At 41.4% G+C, this 22,422-nt stretch overlaps 1 protein-coding gene across 4 annotated transcripts in view; it reads right to left on the bottom strand.

Moving 5' to 3' along the window:
* The window catches only part of LOC109428106 (protein tramtrack, beta isoform), a 115,310-nt gene that overhangs the window by 83,810 nt on the left and 9,078 nt on the right, over window positions 1–22,422 (bottom strand). The window contains exon 1 of one of the 4 annotated variants that reach the window (XM_029864991.2): window positions 18,611–20,141. The exons of the other annotated variants lie outside the window; for them this stretch is intronic. The gene's annotated coding sequence lies outside the window, so the exon portion shown is untranslated. Of the gene's footprint in view, window positions 1–18,610; window positions 20,142–22,422 lie in introns of those variants that run through there. 4 annotated transcript variants of the gene reach the window in all.

The raw sequence follows: 22,422 nt of genomic DNA, 5'->3' as shown, positions 1-22,422 counted from the left end.
TAGCCTGCTACACTAAACAATGGCAACAAAATGAACCATATTTACTAATGTTCTTCAAAGACTAGTAGGCATTGTTCTGTACCTTTGAAACATTTAAGGTTGTTCAAACTGTTATGGAATTCAATTTTTTGAAATTTGCATTCGTTGTAGTCATTATTTGTGCTATAATAAGTTACGTTACCTAGTCTAACCCACCCAGATTCGTCAACTTCTGAGAAATTCTGAGCTATTCAGGACTACGAAACTTCCCTACAACTAAGTACTTCCAGCAAAGGTGAAGATATGGCGAAGCCACAACTCGAGCACCAATCTGAAGGCAAATGTGAGACGCGGCCGAGGATAAGAAGTGCACGTACCGAGTGTTGTGGTGAAGAGTTGTAGATTCAGTTTTTTTTTATAATTGTTATTAACCCTAAATAAATGAAATACCCAGTCAACCAGTGATCGTATAAGTGGGGGCGATATGCGTACATATGGCATGCACGCATATGGCCTCCACTTTAGCATCTTATGCAACATCTTATACGATTACTGATTGTCTGGGTAGATACAATCATTATGATTGGTACTGTTGAGCTCCAGTAAGAACAATAGTTTATATAACATAACCATCCTAGGCAAAACAGAAACTTCAATTGCTGTAGATGCTAGATTTCAAACATCATAATAGTTTGGATGACCCCAGGCCGATCTGATTATGTCCCCACTGAACATTTAGAAGATTCACTGGACATGATAGATTACATATCGTAGCTTTGTATAATCAAAGGAGTTACTGCTACACCCGTAGGCTTTAGGATCTGAACTCAAAAACAGTTTGGATGACCTTGAATATTCCGACTGATCAGATAGTGTCTTTTGAACATTCCGAAGATATACTGCAAATGATAGATAACAAATCGTAGTTTTGTATGATAACATAAGTTACCGTTACACCCGTAGGTTTTAGGATCCAAACTCAATAACAGTTTGGATGACCTAGGACATGGTTTCCCAAACTGTGGGTCGCGACCCAGTCGAATAGTTTACTGTAATAGACAACATACGAGGGAATTTCTATAGTGGGTCGCACAAAGTACGTGTGTTGGCAAAAGGGGGTCGCGTACCTGAAAGTTTGGGAACCTATGACCTAGGACATCCAGAAAAAAAATCTGCATAATATGCTAGTCTTTCCATGCTGTTGATCACCAAAACCACTGAAAAACGTAAAAAAGCCTCTAAAATAACGCTTGGAAAAAATTCGGCCTCAAAGGGTTAAGAAAGTCTTATCTCCAATACACTTTATATTTCCCCCGTTTTGAGAACAATTCCAAGTGTTTGCCTATAAAATGATACATATTTGTATGCATGTATGCATTATGCCAGGCATTCTAGACCAACCAACCCCTGGTGCATTTTCAGCCACGCTATATTTCGACCATAATGATGACAATATACCTTATTACGGTTGAATATTTAAAGTTGAACTCGAAAAACTCATTCGACAGGCTCTTACCTAGAAAGAGATAGAAAATAATACAAAGTTAGTGAAAGAAGCTACCCAAGTAACCAGTAAGCATTTAGAATAGCATTCCTTCAGCATTATAGTAGCCTTTACGACAAGGCGTTTAATGCTAATTAGCCGTATATGCACCTATAGTGCTACCTCACAGCAGGGTTTGGCAAAGTAACGGGCTGTCTTAGTGGTATCCCTTCAGGAACGTCGTGACGAAATGTCAAAGAAGCGTAACGCTTCGTTGAGCAAAAAAAAAAACAAAAATAGATTGACGTCTGCTTCTCGTTCTCTCAGTCTGCTTCCCCGCTTCATCGTCCAGCCGGTGCTAGGTGGTACTTTTTTGCTGATTTTTGTAGTGATGTAGGTTTGAACTTACGATCCGGAGATTGATTAATCATATCTGCTTCGGTTTCTGTTGCTCCTGATCCACGATGCTAAAGCTGTCCCGGTGGCGTGCGTTGATTTAATCGCCAATATAAAGAATGATTCGATAACAGCTTCAGATTTAACATCCAAAACTTGTTTTCATTGAGATATTTCATTGTGGTAGAGCATTACGATCCCTTCTTTTAAATATCTGTGGAATAAGATTGTTTCTTCCCTCTTTCGAACAATCCTATGATCCACCAAAGCATTCACCTATTCGGCACATATTTTCCGACGAAATGATAAATAATTGTTGATTTTTTGATGGACAAGTTCCCAATCCAATCCACCTGCACTAATGTTTTCTTTGGTGCTTTTGGATGAGTAGGGGAAAATGAAGAAACAAAAAAGCTACACAAATTTGTAAACAGAAGCATAGGCTCTGTAAGAGAGAGACAAAATGTGTTGCCAAATGCGTAACATATCTCCCAACCTTTTTGCTCCTAGCATTTAAAGAGCAGTTGAAAAGCATTCTGTATGCTCCCAAGTGAAACCACTTCAAGCAGTTGAAATGCTAATTAACAGCCGAAAGCTTTTGAGCAGCACAGCTTATGCTAACTTAAGGCAGCTATGCATTCGAACTGCTTATGTAGGGCAGCAAGCAGTTTAAATGCGTAATACGGGCTGATACACGGCTTATTCAAATGCTTAGTGGTTACCTGGGTTTGCTTGTACCTGACACGACTGTGCAATTTCACGTGGATGCATGTTGAAGTATAAGCACAAGTTCGCTTCGATAAGCGGGTTGCCTATTGCAGAGATATTGCATAGTTTTGGACTGTGCAATACTGCGAAGTTGCGGCAAAGGTGCGACTTTGCGCAGTACGATCCCGATATGTTAAGCGAAATGAAATGGAAACTGTTTGGTCCTACAAATGATCGACGACAATTGATGATTGCAGGAACAGTAGACGTTTGTTCGGTGCAAACGCTTCAACTGCAATGCTTTAAAACTGAAAGTCCGCTAACAGTTTTGCAGTTGTTGCACTGCTATCCGTCAAAATAAAACGTCAACAGCGAAGCGATGTTTTTACAATGCGTTTTGTAACTACTGCATTGGCTGCATTTTGCAACTACTGAATTACCGTCTAGCCCCGTTGGTTTGAACGACGCCTCATGCAAACCAACGGGGTTCATTTTTAATTTGAACTTCTAGTAACCCTGTTGGCATCGAAAAACACACTGATGGTAACCGTTTTTGCTGTTGTTTTGATACTGCGTTCCGTTTCTCCCCGTACCATGAGCGAAATGACGTTTGAACCATTTTTAGTTTGAACGATGTGCAGATTAGAGGGGGTCAAATTAAAAAGTGTTCAGATTAGACGCGGTCGAACCAACGAGGGTACACGGTATTGAATTTCATTCGGCAAGTGAAACGTAAACATGTTGCACTTATCGAACGTCTTCTGTAGTTAAATATACTCTTTTCGAAAGACATTTTGTTTGATAAACCAAGTCCTACCGAAAAAATCCAAAACTTACTTCTGGCAACCCTGCCCAACTGTACTGTGTCACCATGGCTATGAACACTGGGATGGGAAGGAAAATGATCTCTCTTGATACCTAGGTACCTACGTACATGTTACTTTACATAGAAGCAAAGGAAGCAACTGAAATGGATGCTGGTCTCCTTTTCTGTGCGACTCGAGACTCGTCTCGACTCGCCGTTGATCTTTCTTGCCTTGCTTGTATTTGAAGCGATTTTTTTGCTTCGTCTCTCCTCCTTTGAAAGTCGTTTGTGGCAAATTTGTGACGGATTTAATTCCGAGTTTTTTCTTCTTCTCTTTGCTGACTCTGTAATCGATCCTCTTCTATGTCTCCTGCTAGCGAGAAATCCGATTCCATTCGAGAGGACCCCATCGAATGACATTTCGGTTTTAGCGCACAGATAGACGACAATCCTCGACTCGATCGCTGTAGATCTTCCTTCTGCGATCTTCCTAAAGTAGATGCTATCAGGAGGAGTCACGCCACACCCAGCCTCGTTAAAGTGCGTGGACGTGGATTTGGACGACACACACTTAGAGGGTATGTGTCACCACACTTGGATTCCACGTGTGTGCCACTGTGTGGAATGGAAGCTCATCATAGAACAACCAACACATTGTCAACGACGACTAGCAGGGGTAATTATAGGCTGCCTCTTCCAATGAATCCAAAATAGACTCTCGAGTCTCGGTGTGTGCTGTGCACTGTGCAGCGTACTGGACGGATCCAAGGCCCTGCGCCTGGGGGGGTGGACAAGCAAGCGGTCCCAGGCGCGCGGTGCAAAGGGCGCACTGGGTAGGGCTCGCGCTCTCCTACATACCAGGCGTGCAACGAAATGAAAAACTCGTAAAAAGCGCAACAGTTAGCTTTTGGATCCGGAGTTTGTTTTGTTTCGCCCCTCTCCTCAACCGGTCCACCTAGTCGATATGGTATGATCGTCGAGCGCTTGTTGCTTCCCATGGCCTCCGGTGTGGCCTGACAACGACGCTGACGACGACGACGATCGTGGGGCCGAGTGGAACGCATTCTTTTTTCAGCTTTGTTATAACAATAGGATTTTTTCCGTGGAACCCGCGACAGGGACGGCAATCAGCTACGGAGGTACATATAGCCGTAATGTGTTTTGCAAAATACACCTAGTTTGCCCGTGGTGGCGCAGAATGGCCTGGTTAGGTCGAAACTGACACTTTATTTGGACGTTATTCGAAGGAAGTGTGAGAAAAGGCTACTGTTCCATGAACATTGCAAATTTATTCGATATGTTGATAAGTTCATTCTTGGTCTCTATCGGCAACAATGTTTTAAAAAATAACGGTCTGATGACTATCATTTCTGATTTGTATGCAGAAAGTTCTGGGTTCAACCGAAGACGGCTAATAACAAGACAGACATCTACCCTCTTGCTCCATATACCTTGGGAGCTACAAGCACAACACTAGCGCCACGAACGGCTTCAGGGAACAACATCATGAATGAGTGTGCATGCGATGCTACCATTTCCGTGTACATATTTGCATGTACACGCACACAATCATATTTTAATGTTCCTGTGAATCGTTGAGGGCGTTTCAACCATGTCGCCTGAAACAGGGCGGGAGCTGTCTGTCTTGTTATTAGCCGTCTTCGGTTCAACCGTTCCTTCTACCCTCTTTTGTTTAATCACAAGCACCAAAAAAGTTTTGAAACTCTCCCCTTCACTTCAATTCTCCAATATAGTAAAATTCTCGGTATAAACAATACGCCTACAAACACACAACCCGTGAACTGTGCCGCATCATCTTCACAGTAATCTTGATACGCAATCTGCCAATCAAACGGCATTTCACGCACCAACGTGAACCTCTGCAAAACAGCTAATCTTCAAGCACTCCGACATCTGCATGAATTTCGGCAGACGGCAGTGGTTTATACCCGTAGGCAAGCGATTGCATCATTACTTCGTATCCCTACTTCACATTAGCCTGCGCAATCTGACGTAACAGGAGTCCTCTTGAGGGAGGATAGAAGGCCACTAGCATACACGCTGAAAATTCCAGTTTCTTCCAAGCAGATACCTCATTGCTTCCGTGTATAAGTGTAGCTGATCTAGCGATTCTGGACTACCCTAATACGGACGTGGTCAATTAATCAGGTTGAACCTCTATCGGCGACTACAGCATTTCAAAGCTTTAGCCATAAAAAGAAATAAGTATGGTTTTTAGATTGTGTCTCTGTACTATTATCCTTTCTAGCCTGGAGCAACAAGGCCACTAAGGACTGTAAATAAAATTCCCGTGTTTCTTTCGATTTCCGCAACTTTCATAGAAACAACCTTCTGATACGGGTATAAATATTTGTCACAATAAGACAGAATCATTGTTTAATGCGTTATAATGCGTTCTTTGTATTATACGTTTTATTTTAACTTGTAAATATTCCCAGAGTTTTAAGGCACATTTATAGGGTTCTGGCAGAATAGAAGCCCATAAAATGCAATCCTATTTGATTGCCAACTTTCAGGTCATTTCAGGTAGCGGTTAAGTACTAGAGATGTAAACCTTTACCTGTCACGGACTTAAAGTTATAGAGTTCTAGTGATGAAACCTGAGTCTGGATGCCCGATAAAGATTAGTTTTCCTAGACAAAACTAAGCCAAGAAGTAATAACTGTCAACTAAAAGGCTAACACCCATTCAAAACAATCCAGGATGACTGATGGACCCAAACCAATAAATTAAACCTCGTAATCCTGTGATCGGAAGGTGTTATCCATCTGGATAACAGGGCATATTTGTGTTTTGAGTTGTACTCTGTCCATTTGCAATGTCTCTTATTGTGAATTTGTAAGGTTCTATGTGTCGTGATATTATAATCATTTGTAATAATTGATTCTCTTTTATTTTTGTAACACTTCTTCACACGAATTTTGGGACAAAATCTTCTTTCATAGTTGTGGACCGTATTTCATTGGTTCCACGCAGTCCTCCGAATCACTAAATATTTTGAAAAATCAAGTGTAGTTTGATTTGTTCGAATTATTGAAGAAAACTGACGAATTTTATCAACGAAGCCACGCCATCTTTAGAAAAGATTCGTAAAATTCACAGACGATCTACAAGTAAAGTGTAGAAGTTAGGCAGTTATATTCAAGAGCATATTTCTGGAGAGTCGGAATTCCCATAGAAAACACCACAACATTTGTTGTAAGATTTCCATAAAAAATCATTAATATTCATCAAAAAAATGTTGGTCAGTTTACTTGCTTCACCGAGTAAACTACAGCGGTCAATTTTAAAGAATTCTTAGTAAATTTGTTTGAGGAACTATCAGAATGCCCAGACAACATGTTTAGAAATGTCTCTGGTGGAATGTCCGGGAAGATTACAAGCGAAAGAACTTTGCAAACAAATTCTAGGGAAATATCTGAGAACGTGCGTTTTAATTTTTTTTGTGATTGTTTTCAAGTCATTTCAATATAATTGTTCAGCAAACAGATGGTAGAATGTATTCAAGAGTCCATGCGTACTGCTGGAAATCAAGTAGGTTTTTTAAGACAGGGAAAGTAAAGAAAATTCTTAGTGTAATTTTTGAAATAAAAGACATTTTAGATTCTGCTTAGTATTCGTCTAGCATTCTACTATTTCATCAGCAAAATATGATAGCTTTAGATGCGTTTTAAATGGCGTGATCAGAGTTTTTCAAGAATTTTCCCATGAGTTCCTCAAGGCTTAAGGGCTTGTATCAGGATATATTTTTGGAAATTCTCCCGAAAGTTATTGAGATTCTACTAATAATTTGCCAGGATTGCTCCAGATGCTTTTTAAGACCTTCCCCCGGAATTCCTTCGAGACTTTCAATTGGTAGTTTTAACTACAAATTCATTCTATAAATTTTCCAAAATTTCTTCATGCGTTTAATAAGAAATAATTTTAAGATTTTTTAGTTTTTTCACTAAAATAAAAAAAACATCAGAAATTTTGACATAATTCCATCAGAATTTCTCAGGGGTTTTGGCAGACTTTTGTCCATGAACCACGAATTCTTTTAAAAATTGTACCAACATTCACCGAGCATTTTTTTGAAAAAAGAATCTATCTTTTTATGAGATTTTCATAATTTAGAGCTTAGAGCATAATTTCAACAATCTGCCAGCAGAATACTTTTAATTTTAGAATTTATACTCTTTTTCTAGAACTGTTTTCAAATGGCACTTTAAGTTCACCTCACTTAACCTAAGAAACGTTCTTAAAAATTGTAAAACTATTATTTTATTTATTCGTGGACGTTTCTTTATTTTGTATTGTGTGTTATACCGTCGCGTATTCCTATTCGCTAATTGAGCATTTGTAGCGCTCTGGTAAATTGGACAAAAAGGAACTACAAGCCATGCAAGCCGACGCTTAGCACGGACATCAAAATGCAGCCGGTCTTGTATTGAAACCCGAATCGAGGTGCCCCCTTGGGATTAGAAATTCCTCTAGAACAAACCAACTATCATTGCGAACAAAAGGCAACCCACCAGAAAAAAGTACGACCACAGGATTGACTGATAGACCAAGAACAATAATGTGTGCATTTGTAGGGGGGGGGGGTGTGTTATGAAATATAAAATATGTCATTTGAAGATTTTATTCCTAATTATTCGTTGTTTGTCGCTTTACGTGGGACATGATGCATTTGTAATGTTCTGTACAATTGTTTTTTGTTACAACCATTTTATTGTTTTCGAACACTTCTGGAATATGCAGAAAGGCGTCGTATGAAACTCTTAGTACTAAATTATTTGATTTTTTTTGTATAAAACAATGTTACAATTTCTTTTGATTAGCTATTTTGTGTGAGATTGGCTTCACTAGTGTTTCTTCTGAGTATTCTTGAGCAATTCCATCTGAGGATTACACCAGGTTTTGTTTCTGGAGATTTCTCCAGGAATTTCTTCTAGGTATTCCACCACTTAATTTTCACAGATAGCAAATTTCTCCAGATTTCTTTTTGTATTTTGCGGGGATTTTTTCTGGAAACAGGAGTTTATCCTGAGATTCCTCCAAAAATTTCTTATTTGTGATATTCCAGGAATTCTATGTAGCGATTTCTTTAGGAACTCATGAAGGGTTCCCACTTCCCAGAAGGAACATCTGGATGAGTTCCCAGAAGAAACTCAGGGAGGATTTCCAGAAGGACGAAACAAAAACTCCTGAAAGATTCCCACAAGGAACTTCTACAGGATTTCAAGAAGCAAACTCCTAAAGAAGAGCAGTTTTGCATAATTTTCACTGGGAACTCCTTGAATATTCCAAGGAAAAAAATTTCTGCGTAATTTCCAACGGAACTCCTTGAAGATTTCAAGTTAGAACTTTGGAAAGGTTTTCAGAGCAACTCCTGGAACATTCCAAGAAAAAAACTTCTGAAATAGTCCCATAAGGAACTCCTGGAGGTGTCTCAATAGGAAGCTCATGAGGATTCTCACTGAGAACTCCTGGCGGATTCCAAGGAAAAAAAAAACTGGATGATTCCAGAAAGTTCCTGAAAGATTTAAGTTGGAACTTCTAAAAGGTTCCCAGGAAAAGCTCCTGAAGATTTTTTTTGTCTGTATTAACGAGATTTTTAACCCTAGGCTAGTGCATCTCGGGACCCACGTTTTACTTCCCTTCCGAAGGAAGAACCCACATTTTGTGAGTATGTCGGGAGTGGGATTCGATCCCATGTCCTCGGGCTGAAGAATTCCCTGGTAGGGACTCTTGTAGTAAACGCAGTAGGATGTCCTGGAGAAATTCCGAAGACGATTCTAGAGAGAATTCAGCAAAAGTTCTAGCAGTAATCTAAAAACGAAGTTCCAGCAGGAACTCCTGCGCGAATACCAAGAAGTACATCTGTTGGCATCCCAGAAGGAGCTCCTGAAGAGATGCTTGAACGAGTACCAGAAGGATTTCCTTGGAAAATACCAGAAAGATCTCTTTGAAGAATTCCAGAAGTAATGGAGAATTTCCAGGAAGTATGTCTGGACAGCCACAGACGGAACTCCTGGAGGAATATCAGAGGGAACTTCTGAAAGGTTCTAATGGAATCTCAGAAGGATCTTCTGAAGAAATTCTTGGACGAGTTCCAGAAGAATTTCCTGGTGGAATGCCAGAAGGATTTATTTAAAGAATCCCAGAAGTACTAGAGGAATTAAAAGAACTCAAAGAAAATAAGTCAGGAGAACGCCAGAATAAACTCCTGGAGGAATATCAGAGGGAAGAATTCCCGTAGACACTTGTGATTCGGAGAAACTCTTGGAGGATTTAAAGTTGTAAAGGTTCCTAGAATTCTCAGAAAAAAACTTCTGGAGGGTTCGTACAATGCACTCCTGGTTGGAGCTCTGGTAGAAGACGCAGTAAAAATTCCAAAGACGATTCAAAAAGGAATTCAACAAAAGCTCTTTAAGCAATCCAAGAACGAAGCTCCAGAAGGAACTTCTGCAGGAATACTAAATCTCAGAAGTACTGGAGCAATCCCAGAAGAAACTTTTTGGGAAACGCCAAAAGAAACTTCTGGAGAAAATCAAAGGAAACTTCTGGATTCTGGAGAACGCCAGAATAAACTCCTGGAGGAATATCAGAGGGAAGGATTCCCGTAGAAACTTGTGAAGAAAAATTCGGAGAAACTCTTGGAGGTTTTAAAGTTGGAACTCCTGAAAGGCTCCCAGAAGGAGCTCCTGAAGAATTCTCAGAAAAAAAACTTCTGGAGGGTTCGTACAATGCATTCCTGTTCCTGGTGGGAACTCTGGTAGAAAACGCAGTAAAAAATCCAAAGACGATTCAAAAGGGAATTCAACAAAAGCTCTTTAAGCAATCCAGCAATCCAGAAGGAACTTCTGCAGGAATACTAAATCTCAGAAGAACTGGAGGAATCCCAGAAGGTACTTCTTGGGGAACGCCAAAACCTGGAGAAAATCAGAGGGAATTTCTGGATTGATATTGGAAGAATTCTTGTAGGAAGTTCTGAAAAAAAAACCCTGAAGGAACTCCTGGAGAAATTTCAGAAGGAACATCTGAGTGAATGTCAGAGGATACTCTTGGAAGAATATCAAGAGGATCGCTTGAATGAAACCCGATTCCTGGTGGTTCTCTTGATGGAATTACCGTAGTACCATCAGAAGGAATTCAACAAAAAAATCAAACGAATCTGCTGGTGAAATTTGTGGAGTTTCTTTAGGCATCCACACGAGAACTTCATCGAATTCTAAGAGATAACCAAGTGGAATAAGACATACCAAAATGAACCCCTTGGAGAAACTAAAGAGTAGTAGTTGTAGTTGTTTAGAAATTACGTGGAAAAAGTCCATGAAATTTCCTCAAAAAGCTCCTAAAGGAATCCATAAAGGAATTCTTGAAGAAATCTCAAAAGAAACTCATACAGAGATTGCTTCTAAATCTAGTACAGTAGACGATTGCTCAGTGCAAACACTTGACTGTAATACTTTTCAACTGAAAGTTTGCTAAGTACGACAATTTTGAAGTTATCGCAAGTCCGCAAATTGCAAAAAATGTGCACTTATCGCACCGTAATCCGTCAAAATGAAACGTCAACAGCGATGCGATGTTTTTCGCATGCACTTTTGTTGCAGTGCGACAAATGCACGTTGACTGAATTTTTCAGCAACTGACAGTTATTTTATGTATGTTTGTTGTTGCAGTTATCGAATTTCATTTGCTAAATGAAACGTAAACATGTTGCAATTATCGAACGTCTACTGTATTTTCTTTCAAAAAATACTTGTTGATGTTTGACTGGTCATACTGTCTGGAGCTCACAGAGGTCCAGTTTTAAGCTGGTAGAAGCTCAATTTTTGAACAAGTTAGTGGTTAATGATTGTCATCTACAGTAGACGTTCGCTCGGTGCAAACGGTTTAACTGCAATGCTTTTTACCTGCAAGTCCGCTAAGTGCAACAATTTTGCAGTTATCGCACCGCTATCTGTCAAAAACGAAACGTCAACAGAGTTGCGATGTTTTTCAGATGCACTACAGCTGCATTGCGATGTTTTTGAGTGCATTCTGGCTGCGTCCAACAGCAATTGACAACTGTTTGACGGCTGTCAGTTGTTGCAGTTAGCGAATTTCATTCGGTAATTGAAACGTAAACATGTTGCACTTATCGAACGTCTACTGTATAATAACAGGAAATGCTAGTTTTTGCAGAATCTAAAAATTATGATTTTGTACCTTGTTACATTAGTAACTAGCAACGGATGGAAACATGTTTTGATTTTTGTTGAAGAACACCACGTGCTCAGAGCTCAATAGCAGTACTGCCAGTTGACTACAGTAGACATTCGATAACTGCAACAAATGACAAACGTCAAGGAACTGTTAGTTGCCGGCGGTTAGATCATTTGGAAAACAACGCACTGCAACAAAAGTGCATTTGTTTCATTTTGACGTTGTATTGATGTTGCAGCACCGTTACTGCAAGTCGATCAACGTCGAGACAATAATGAACATGGAGACTAATAGTTGAACCGTTTTCAAAATGGCAACATCCCCCAACAGTCTGGCAACCCTTCCACAGCGCATCGCACACAGCCAGTGCGGAATCCATTGCTGTGCTGAGCTGAGACGACCAAGTGTGGCGAAAGGCGCAACATGCCGGCCGTCGTGGTGGTATGTACTCCATCCAACCAACGATCGAAAGGAGGAAGAGGCTCCTCCGTCGTCGTTCACATAGACCCGAAGAAGCCGAGAAGAAAAAAACTAGGGGTGGGTAATGTCCGAGATATAACCGCAATGTTGACGTAGGACAAAGGCTGGAACGGTCAAAACCAAGACACGCTGTCAAAATTCAAATGGGTGGAGTGATGCGTTGTGTTCACATTCATTGGCTAGTTAATTTATTTTGAAGGTCAAGAATTAATTTATTTTGAAGGTAAATGATCAATCAACCGTTCTTCGAAAGTATTTTCATTGAACGGATAAAATTATTAGAATATTAAATGGCGCTAGAAAGACCATTTTGATTGGAGTTTCACGTAAAGTAAAATAATCTGGATACGACAAACGTTGTTTACATCTGAAAAGAACAATTAGTGGCTTCTGTCGGTCGCTTTTAATTATCCGATACCTCTTGAGGAATCATTTTCACTGATCCTGAAAAGAATCGTTTAAATAACAGAAGATTTTGGCAAGACAATTGCATGAATTCAACACGCAATGCGAGTTTATTTTATCCGCACTGAATGCTGAAAGCCATCGAAAACTGACGTCGCTTGCTGCCGTGGATGAGATTCCTGGTGCTATCAGCACCATATTCGAGAGTCGTTGCTGAGTTGATGTGCAGCTGCCTAGCTGGGAAGTGATATCCACTCTCCTTGACTGATCCATGGAAAATGACGAAAGGAAACAGAGGGAACAGCTTTTATGCCCCTAAAAGTAGTAGTTAATTTTCATTGAACGGATAAAGTAATTAAAATATTTAATGGTTTAGTTCATTTTAATTTGAAAAATATTAAAATTAAATTTTGTGTTTTACGCAAAATTGCCCGAAAAATGGATATTGCGTTGCTAAAATCCGGTTGGAACCATTAGTGGCCGGCTTCATCGCTGTTGCTTAGCCACCAAGTATTCAATCTTTCACTTTTCGATTACATCACACTTTTCCCGATCGATGGAATAACATCCGATTCACAACTCTTGAGGAATCATTTTCGATGGCCCTGAGAAGAACCGTTGGAACAATTGACGATTTTAGAATGAAAATGACATGAATTCATCATGCCACGCAATGCGAGTTGGTTTTCTCAGTGCTGAATGCTGGACACCATCGAATATTGACCCGCAGCTTGCAGCCATGGATGAGATTAATATCTTGCTTCACTTTTGCTGAGCAATGAATCTCTCAATTTTTCACTTTTGAGTTGCACTAAACATTTCTCGATTGATGGAGGAATCCAATCCAATTTATAACTCTTTAGGAAACATTTTCGGTGGTCCTGAAAAGGCCCATATGAATAATGGACGATTTTGATGCCACGAAATGCGTGTTGGTTTTCTCCGCACTCAATGCTTGACGCCGTCGAAAACTGGCCTGCCGCTTGCTGCCGTGGTCCGTGGATGGAATTCCTTGTGTAATCGGCCGAGAATCGTCGCAGTTGATGTACTGCCAGCTTTGAAGGTGACATCCACCTCCACCCTCCTTGACTGATCCAACGAAAATGACGGAAGAAAACAGAAGTCACTGCTTTTATTCCCCTAGATTAGCAGATTAGGCTCCTCCCATTTGGCTGGCTTTCCAGGTTATTTCGTTTGCATTACCCGCCCCGAATGCTCCTGACGCATCAAGCAACTAATCAACCGAGAAATGAGAAAATTTTCATTGAACGGATAGAGTACCGTCGTGCGGGGCTACTTTTGAAATACGGGGCTACTTTGGACACTTTTGAATATGGATTTTTTGAATTTGAAATATCGTTCAAATCTGTTTGATGTCTTTGGGACTATTATGACGCAATATTTTCCCCTTCATTTGGTTGAAATTGTTTTTCAAACAAACTCTTTATTGCTTGTCAGGAGGCGAAAAAACATCGAATGAATCATAAAAATATACATAACGTATCAGAACATTTGCTCTGTAAGCATTGTTTCTGCAGTTCATAAATTTCAAAGGGTTGCTCAATTCGTGCAAGAAGTATCGACGTAGCATATACAATCGAATATTTGTATGGATACACAATATAAATGACCGTTTCACCTAAATAATGGAATGGTGGCCCCCAGACAGCCTTTTAGTCTATATTAAAATATCACGCTGCTCATAAAACCAAAGGTAGTACAGAACCACCTAAAAACGCATATATTTATTGAAATAATGTATGATATAGTATACAACAGTATTGGTACAAAGTAGTATTCTAAATAAACCCGGAATTTTAACTGCAGTTTTGTTTTAATTATGAATGTCCAAAGTAGCCCCCCTCTGGTTCTATATGATATGTCTCTGATCGATGTATGGACAACTTTTTTGTTTATGGATGGATTTAGTTCAAATTTTGCATGCATCCTACATACATACTCACAATTATTATGTGTAAAAATTGTGGAAATACATTCACTACTCTGGGAGTTATAATGTCATAAAGTTGAAAAACCATTAAAAAGTGTATAAAGAAGCCCCGCACGACGGTAACCAAAATATTGGATAATTTCGATCAGTTTGATTCGGAAAATGTTTCAACCTAATTATTATTAAACAATGTTTCACGCAAAATAGTCCGGATAGAATAATACGATGTTAAATTCCGGGTGGAACCATTAGGCCATTAGTGACCGGCTTCATCATTATTGCTGGGCCACCAAGTATTCAATCTTTCACTTTTCAGTTTCACCACACTTTTCTCGTTCAATGGAATAAAATTAGCTGATTCACAAACTCTTAAGGAATAATTTACGGTGGTCCTAAACCGTTTGATTAATTGACGATTTTAGGAACGAAATGGCATGAATTCACCATGTCACGCAATGCGTGTTGGTTTTCTCCGTGCTGAATGATAAACGCCACCGAAAACTGGACCGCCGCTTGCTGCCGTGGATTAGAATAAAGTCCAGTTTCACTATTGCTGGCAACGATGCTCTGTCTTTTGCATTTTGGTTGCACTACCACATCTCGATCGATGTTGGAAATTATCCAATTAACTCTTGAGGAATCATTTTCGATGGTCCTGAAAAGGACCGGTTTGAATAATGGACGATTTTGATGCATTCACCATGCCATGCAATGCGTGTTGGTTTTCTCTGCGGAGTGCGGAGAGTGCTGGACGCCGTTGAAAATTGACCCACCGCTCCGCTGCCATGGATGCGATTCCAGATGCTATCATCAGCACGATAGCCGAGAGCAGTCGCTGGGTTGTTGTGCTGCTGCCTTGCTGGAGGTGACATTCACCTCCAACCCGCTTGACTAATCCAACGAAAATGACGAAAGAAAACAGAGAACACTGCTTTTATACCCCTAGATTAGCATATGAAGCTCCTCCCATTCGGCAGGATTTTCAGTTAATTTCGTTTGCATGACTCGCCCCTCATGCTCCAGACGCATCAAACGATTAATCAACCGAGAAATGAGAAAATTTTCATTGAACGGATAATGTAACCAAAATATTAGATAATTTAGATTAAAATGATGTTAAAATTAAAAAATTTTTCACGCAAAATGGTCCGGTTATGATAATGCGTTGCCAAAGTCCGGGTGGAACAATTAGACATCATAATTGTTGCTGGATGAGTCATCAAGCATTCAATCATTCACTTTTCGGTTGTACTACACTTTTCCCGTTCGTTGGAATGAAATTATCCGATTCACAGCTCTTGAAAAATCATTTTCGATGGTCCTTAAAAGGACCGTTTGGATAATGAATAATTTTAGGAAGAAAATTAAATGAATTCACTATGCTACTGCGCGTGTTTGTTTTTTCCGCACTAAATGCTGAACGCCGGCGAAAGCTGCCCCCCCGCTTGTAGCCGTGGATGCGATTAATGACCGGCTTCACTCTTGCTGAGAAACGACGGTCTGTCCTTGCTTTGCACTACACCTTTCTCGATCGAGGGTGGAAATTCATCCAATTAACTCTTGAGAAATCATTTTCGATGGTCCTGAAAAGGACCGTTTGAATAATGGACGATTTTGATGAATTTACAATGCCACGCAATTCGTGTTGGTTTTCTCCGCGCTCAACGCTAGACGCCATCGAAAACTGGCCCGCCGCTTGCTGCCGTGAATGAGATTCCTGGTGCTATCAGTACGATAGCCGAGTGTCGTCGCTGAGTCGATGTGCCGCTGCCCAGCTCGAGGTGTCACCTCGACGGTGGTCGAAATGGAACTGACGAACAGCTCTCGCATGTTCGCATTCCTTCCTGCATCGTAGTTGCCCTCACGATGCGCACCAATCAGAGAGCGTTGGTAGACTGAACGAGAAAATTTGTCCGCTACCCATATTTATAGATTTCAGCGATTTCAATGTCTGACTTTAAAACAACTTTTCAACTATTTATCAATGATTATTAGGTTTACCGAATATTACAAATGAAACGCGGGAGTTTCATCTCTCAAATAACGGGATTTGTTTATCATTTCGTACAGTGGGAAAGATACTGTGAGCGTTTAAAATCTTTCACTCAAACGTAACGCTCTTGGTTTCGTAAATTTTGAAATGACACCGGGTATAGAAAACAGAGACGTAGTCCTACGTCAAAAAATCATGAGAAAATAATAATCTCATTCATTCAGTGCTCTGTGTTGTTTCTTCAGAGTTTCCCAGAGCCACTCCTTCGCCTCCTCCTCCTTCTGCTCCGCTTTCTTCTTCTTCAACTCGGAAACGAGCTAGTTAGGTTCGCACAACAATTGGTCGAGGTCTTCTATCATCCTTTCTCGGCTCGAGTCAGTCAGTAAGCTATTTCACACTGTTGCTGTTGTTATTGCTCACAGCCCAATCAATCGCTGGGAATTAGGAAGCGACCCGATCCGCGTTGCATAACAGTGCTTTGCGCTCCGCACGCTGGGAATCTAGATCCAACTGTAAAATCTCCGTAATGGAGAGGAGATTGCGATATCACACAAGAAGAGAGGGCGAGGTTCGATAGCGATGGCTGGGGCATGGCAATCCTTATCATCAGAGCATTACCGTGAAGTGGCTCTGTTGAAACCATCAAGACGGCAGCAATGGCAATAATGATGAACCGCAAAAAGTCCTTGAGAACTCCAGTAGGGTGCTTGGGATCGCACGAGGAGTGGAAAGTGGGAAGAGGAAAACGATAATGCTCCCCACCACAATACGGAATCATTCGAGCGAAGCGTATACGGCGATTGAAGATCTGCGTTCAGTTCCTTCCCTGTGCGATGACGGGAGGATGCTCACTAGGGTGGTGCAAACACCAGCTAACCAGACCAGACAACTCTTAGAAAGAAGTCTTAGAAGAATATCAAAAGCATGAATTCCCGGCTACGCCGATCTTTGTCCTGATTTGGAATAGGATGCGAGATGCTTCCGACTTACGTTTCACTTTCCATCGAATGGAATCAAACAACTGACAAACGTCAAAGAATTGTCAGTTGCTGTAAAATGCAGCCGAAATGCATTAGGAAAACATCGCACAAGTGTATACGAAAAACATCGCATCGCTGCTGACGTTTTATTTTGGTAGACAGTGGTGCGATAACTGGAAAACTGTTGCACTTAGCCAGGCCCCTGGCATGAATGAAATATATCGTAGCCAACATCTAACTGCCTTATACTCATATTCATGCAAATTAAAACGAGCGTGTAATCAACAAACGCAGTTTTTGTTTGATGTTGTGAGCCATACACGGAATCCCATTCACAATGCGTGTTTGTTGGGTTGCTTTATTCAACTAATCGCATGCTCCTCTTACCGTACATTAATATTAAAGCGAGTTTGACGTGTTTTGTGATCATAACAGGTGAAAAAAATGATTCCAAAAACTGATCAACAACCCAAAATAAACGTTAAACAAAAAAATGTTGATGTTTTCGCATTTGACAGTGGGCGCTATTTATTAGCGCCCAGGACATCCTGTCTACCATGATTCCAATGCATTGATATAGGCCGTGTCAGAGGCCTGCACTTAGCGAACTTTCAGTCAAAAAGCATTGCATTTTGTAGGGTTTTTGTCACCGTCCAATGGTATATTTACTGATTGTTGATGTTTTTCAGTGATTGTTACACACTAAAGCCTCGATTTATAACGTTTCGGTCTACTCGTCTCCAGCCATCATCAGATTTGTCTAAATGGATACACTTGTCACCAGTGTGGCCCTATTGCAGTTAGAGCGTTCGTCTACACTGTATTGATGATTCGTTTATGCATTTGTAAGGTTCCGAATACGCTTGACTGTTGTTCAGGCTTAGATTTTTTTGAGCATCTATAACAAAGCCTAACAAACTTTGAACTTCTAACGACAGCACTTCCACATTTTGGACCACTCTAACGTTCACATTTTCAAGCCTTAGAAGCTATGCATGCGCAGCAAACGACCGATTGAGTAGGACGAAAGAGCCAGTAAATGAATTTTAATCCGTTCCAAGTCGGGTTCGCCCACGGATGTCGTCGGACGGTTTGCCACCGCGGTAGATATCCTTGGCATTCTTGTGTCCCCCATAATTGGATATCCTAACGACGAGCGACGACGTCCTAACGTCAGTTTAACGCGAAAAAACCAGGCAGAAAGGGGACTCACTTGACGGGTTTCCGGGTCACGTTACTCAATACGGCGAGCTATCCTGTGATGTCCTTTTACTGTCCTTGACGAACGGTCGTAAGTTTCACTCCGTTCCGTCGTCCACATACCGGTGGTGACACATAAGCTCCTTCTCGGTAGAAACGTATATAAATACACCACAGGCGCAAAAGGCAAACAGAATGTATCCACTTTAGAACCAATTGTGTATACATATAATTTTAAAACATCCGCACACTCAACTCTCGAAGTCTGTTGTTCACTTGGCACTTGTGGACCGGGCCGTGTTTCGTCCGTGCGCTCCCCAACTCAGTTCCTGACTGCACAGCTATCCGCCCTAGACTACCGTCGCACACTACAGCAGAGCGCCTCGAGTGTGCAGGAATTCCGAACCTCTTCAAATGCCGCAATCGCAGTAGGCACAAGGAGACTAGGCGCGCTCGCCATACTAGTATTGAGGGGATCCAAGCAACCAGGATAGGAGAGCATCCCCAGAGCGAACGCGACCAATACAGCCAGCGGCTCCATCTCGCGCACCAACACCAGCCGCCACGCGAAAGAACCGCTTCCCACATCGAAAAATCAAAACATGTCGCGCTGTCGATGCGCGCTAGTGTGTGCTGCGCCTGGCTCCGCTCCCCACAGAGCAAACATCGCGGATCGCGTGTGCTAGTGTAACCGATACAGCCAGAGAGAGAGAGAGCGAAACCGGCTTTCGCGTTCACGCGAGAGTCGCGACGGCGAACTGCTCTCACACCGCGAAGTCTTAAGACGCGAGAGCGGCGTTCTCGAGGTTACGTCAGCAAAGCAAGCTAGAAGTCGCCGCTGTCTTTGCCCCCATCCATGTACCCCGTTCGTTCGCCGCCCCGCCTTGGCCTGCTACGACCACTACGACCGACGTCGACGAGAGCTCGCGCTCGGTGAAAAAGGTTTCCGCTGAACTGTAAACTGCTCCAGGAATTGCTGCGCTGCGCCCCACGACAAACAAAGTAGGCGAGGATTCTTTCGCAACCCAACCTCGTTCGAAGCTGACGACAACGACGATCGACGGTCACGACCCTGGATAAATTTTGATCAAACAACGATCGTTATCGTTGGGAAGAGACTTCGTCTTCGTCGTGTCCGTTCGACAGTCAGTGTGATCAATGCTAATTGCCATCCTCCGGCGACGCGACTAGAAAACCAGATCGTCTTCGAGCGATCGATCGATCGATCGATCGCCTAGGCGTCTAACGGGACTCGGTTTGCGATGTTTTTCGGCCGCGAACTAAGCGAAACATAGAACGTCCCCGGGACACGCGCGCGCGCACGTCATCCGTGGAGATGTAAATCAATGGTTTTACTGCACACGTGACCCAAATTGGTCCGCGATTTCACCTTAACCGACTGACTAAAACTACCCAGGCTAATCAACGGATTTCCCATAAAAAAGAAAACCAAGAGCCGAACCGCGACTTATTACACGGATCTCAAAACTAGAACACCACGGTCTCGCAGCATGGCATGCTGCGGGCCGGGCAAGTCGACCAATGAGCATCCATCAGCCGCGCGGCGCAGCAATGAGACAATACCCGCTGCTTACGAGTGTTAATGCGAACCATAAAAAAACGCTTTTGCCCAATCAACCGCGGAGTCGGGCGCGTCCTACCAGGCAACCAACCAACCATCCAACAAAGCCCCGGCTTAAACTCCGTCAATTATACAGTTAGATTAATTTGATTTTCCACTTTCAATCTGTTATTACTCCTCGGTCGTTCGGTCGGCTTGTCGGTTGTTGATGTCGTCGTCGTTATGCCGTTCCGTTCGACTCGGGTTCCGACATTCAATTATGTTTTTCTCGGGTTGTACAGCTCGGGACTTGTGCGATGAATAGTTCACCTTACGACTGATAGGGTCTTTCTCTGACAGTAGGTGGTTGATAACCGACAGCATGCTTACTGTCATGGGTTCGCTAGCTGTCAAAATGGTGTCATCATGACATTAATCGTGCGATGTTTTTTTTTTCTCGCATTCAGTGGATCACACTCTTGGTATTCTCCAAAAATGCTTTTTCATTCGTTCTAATCAAGTCGACATAGGAAAACATCGCAACATGTGTCTCATAAGTGACAAATTTCCATCTGGGAAATTGATCTCGCTTCCCAAGAGACCAAACTCAGAATTTGTTTTCAAAAAATGCGTTCGGGTCATGTGGAATGCCCTGAATAGTTCACTTTGCGACCGATAGAGACTTTCTATAGCAGTAGGCGATAGTTTACAGCAAAATGTTTATTGCCATGAGTCCGCTAACCGTCAAAATGGCGTCAAAACGAATGACAATTGTTCTGCGATGTTTTCCGAACATGCTTGTTCATTCGTTCTAATCTAGTCGACATAGGAAAACATCGTGAGCTCCACAAACGACAAATTTTCATCTGGGATATTGATCTCCATGGATCTCCATGCATAAAAACTTTTTCAGAACCTAATCAAGGCGCAACTGTTGGTTCACGACAGATATCAGTTTGATATTGGCACAACATGTAGTTTAGTGAGTTAGTTTGGCATAAAAAATAGACAAAGAAAACTCCACTTACTGCACTTACTCTCATCCTAACCAAGTCGACATAGAAAACATCGCATCATTAGCCTCGCTAACGACACATTTTTATCCGAGAAACAACCCTTGTTTGACAAAAGTCAGTCTGATCTTGGATAATTGATGATTTAAACAGAAGATGGAAGCCATATACAGATAGTACTGTAGTCGACATAGGAGTAATCTTCGGCTGCTGTTTCACATCCTGACACTGTAACCATAAAAGTGTCGAAATTTCTTTAAGTTTTACGGCTGAAACTGAAGTTTTCGTTGCGAATTACGATGAATTGTTAACAAGTTCAAATAGCTAATTACCGATTTTTCTCGCTATTCTGAAGGATGCTAGGAAGCTCTGAAGAGCACATGTGATCTTAAGAAATCCACCAGGAATCAGTAAGTCCTTTATATTTGCTTAGGAGTCTGATTGAAAATCTATGCAGAATTCATTCTGAAATTCTTTATGGGATTTCTGCCGTTATTCTTACGCAGTTTCTCGCCAAATTCTTCTCGTGGTTTCTTTTGAAATCCCTACTAAAATATGTCAATGGCTATTCCCTTCAGTAGATTTGCCGTTGTTTTTCCCAAGAATCCATCCCGAGTTTTCCGATTAAATCCAATTCCTCCTTCAAGATTTTTTGTGTTTAGTTCCTGAGATTTCTGGGAGTTATTCCTGAGATTTCTACCGAAGTTCCTCTCAAGATTTCTACAGGAGTTTCTCAGAGGCTTTGTGAAGAATTTGCTTGAGCATTTGTACAGAATTCGTTCCGAAATTCCTCCACAGAGGATTTCTCTCGAAATTATATCCAAAATTCGTTGATTTTCTTCCAGGATCCCTGTTTAGATTTCTTCTGTAGTTTTTTTTTTAATCTTTCGTAGTTTATCACAGAATTCTTCCCACGATTTCTCACGGATTTCTTTCTAGAATATATCAAAGTATTTTTACTGGAAGCTCTCCTGACTTGTTTGCTTGATTTTTCCAGGAATTTCTTCCAAGATTCGTTCCTGAGTTTATCCGGTTTTGCTCCTAAAGTTCCTTCTGAGATTTTTCCGGCGTTTTTTTTGTGGAATTTCTACCGGAGAGTTGTTCTTGAGATTTCTATCAGAGTTTCACCCTACATTTTTTTCAGAGGTTTTCTCGATATGCCTTCAGAGTTTCTCGCTGGATTCCTTCCAGAAATTCTTCCAAAGTTTATACGAAATTCTTTCAAAAATTTCCCTTGGTGCTTCTCCAGAG

The sequence above is a fragment of the Aedes albopictus genome, chromosome 3, assembly GCF_035046485.1.
Source record: "Aedes albopictus strain Foshan chromosome 3, AalbF5, whole genome shotgun sequence".
NCBI classification, from domain to species: Eukaryota; Metazoa; Arthropoda; class Insecta; order Diptera; family Culicidae; genus Aedes; species Aedes albopictus.
Note: the sequence above shows the minus strand (reverse complement) of the source record. Positions and strands in the feature narration are given on the sequence as shown.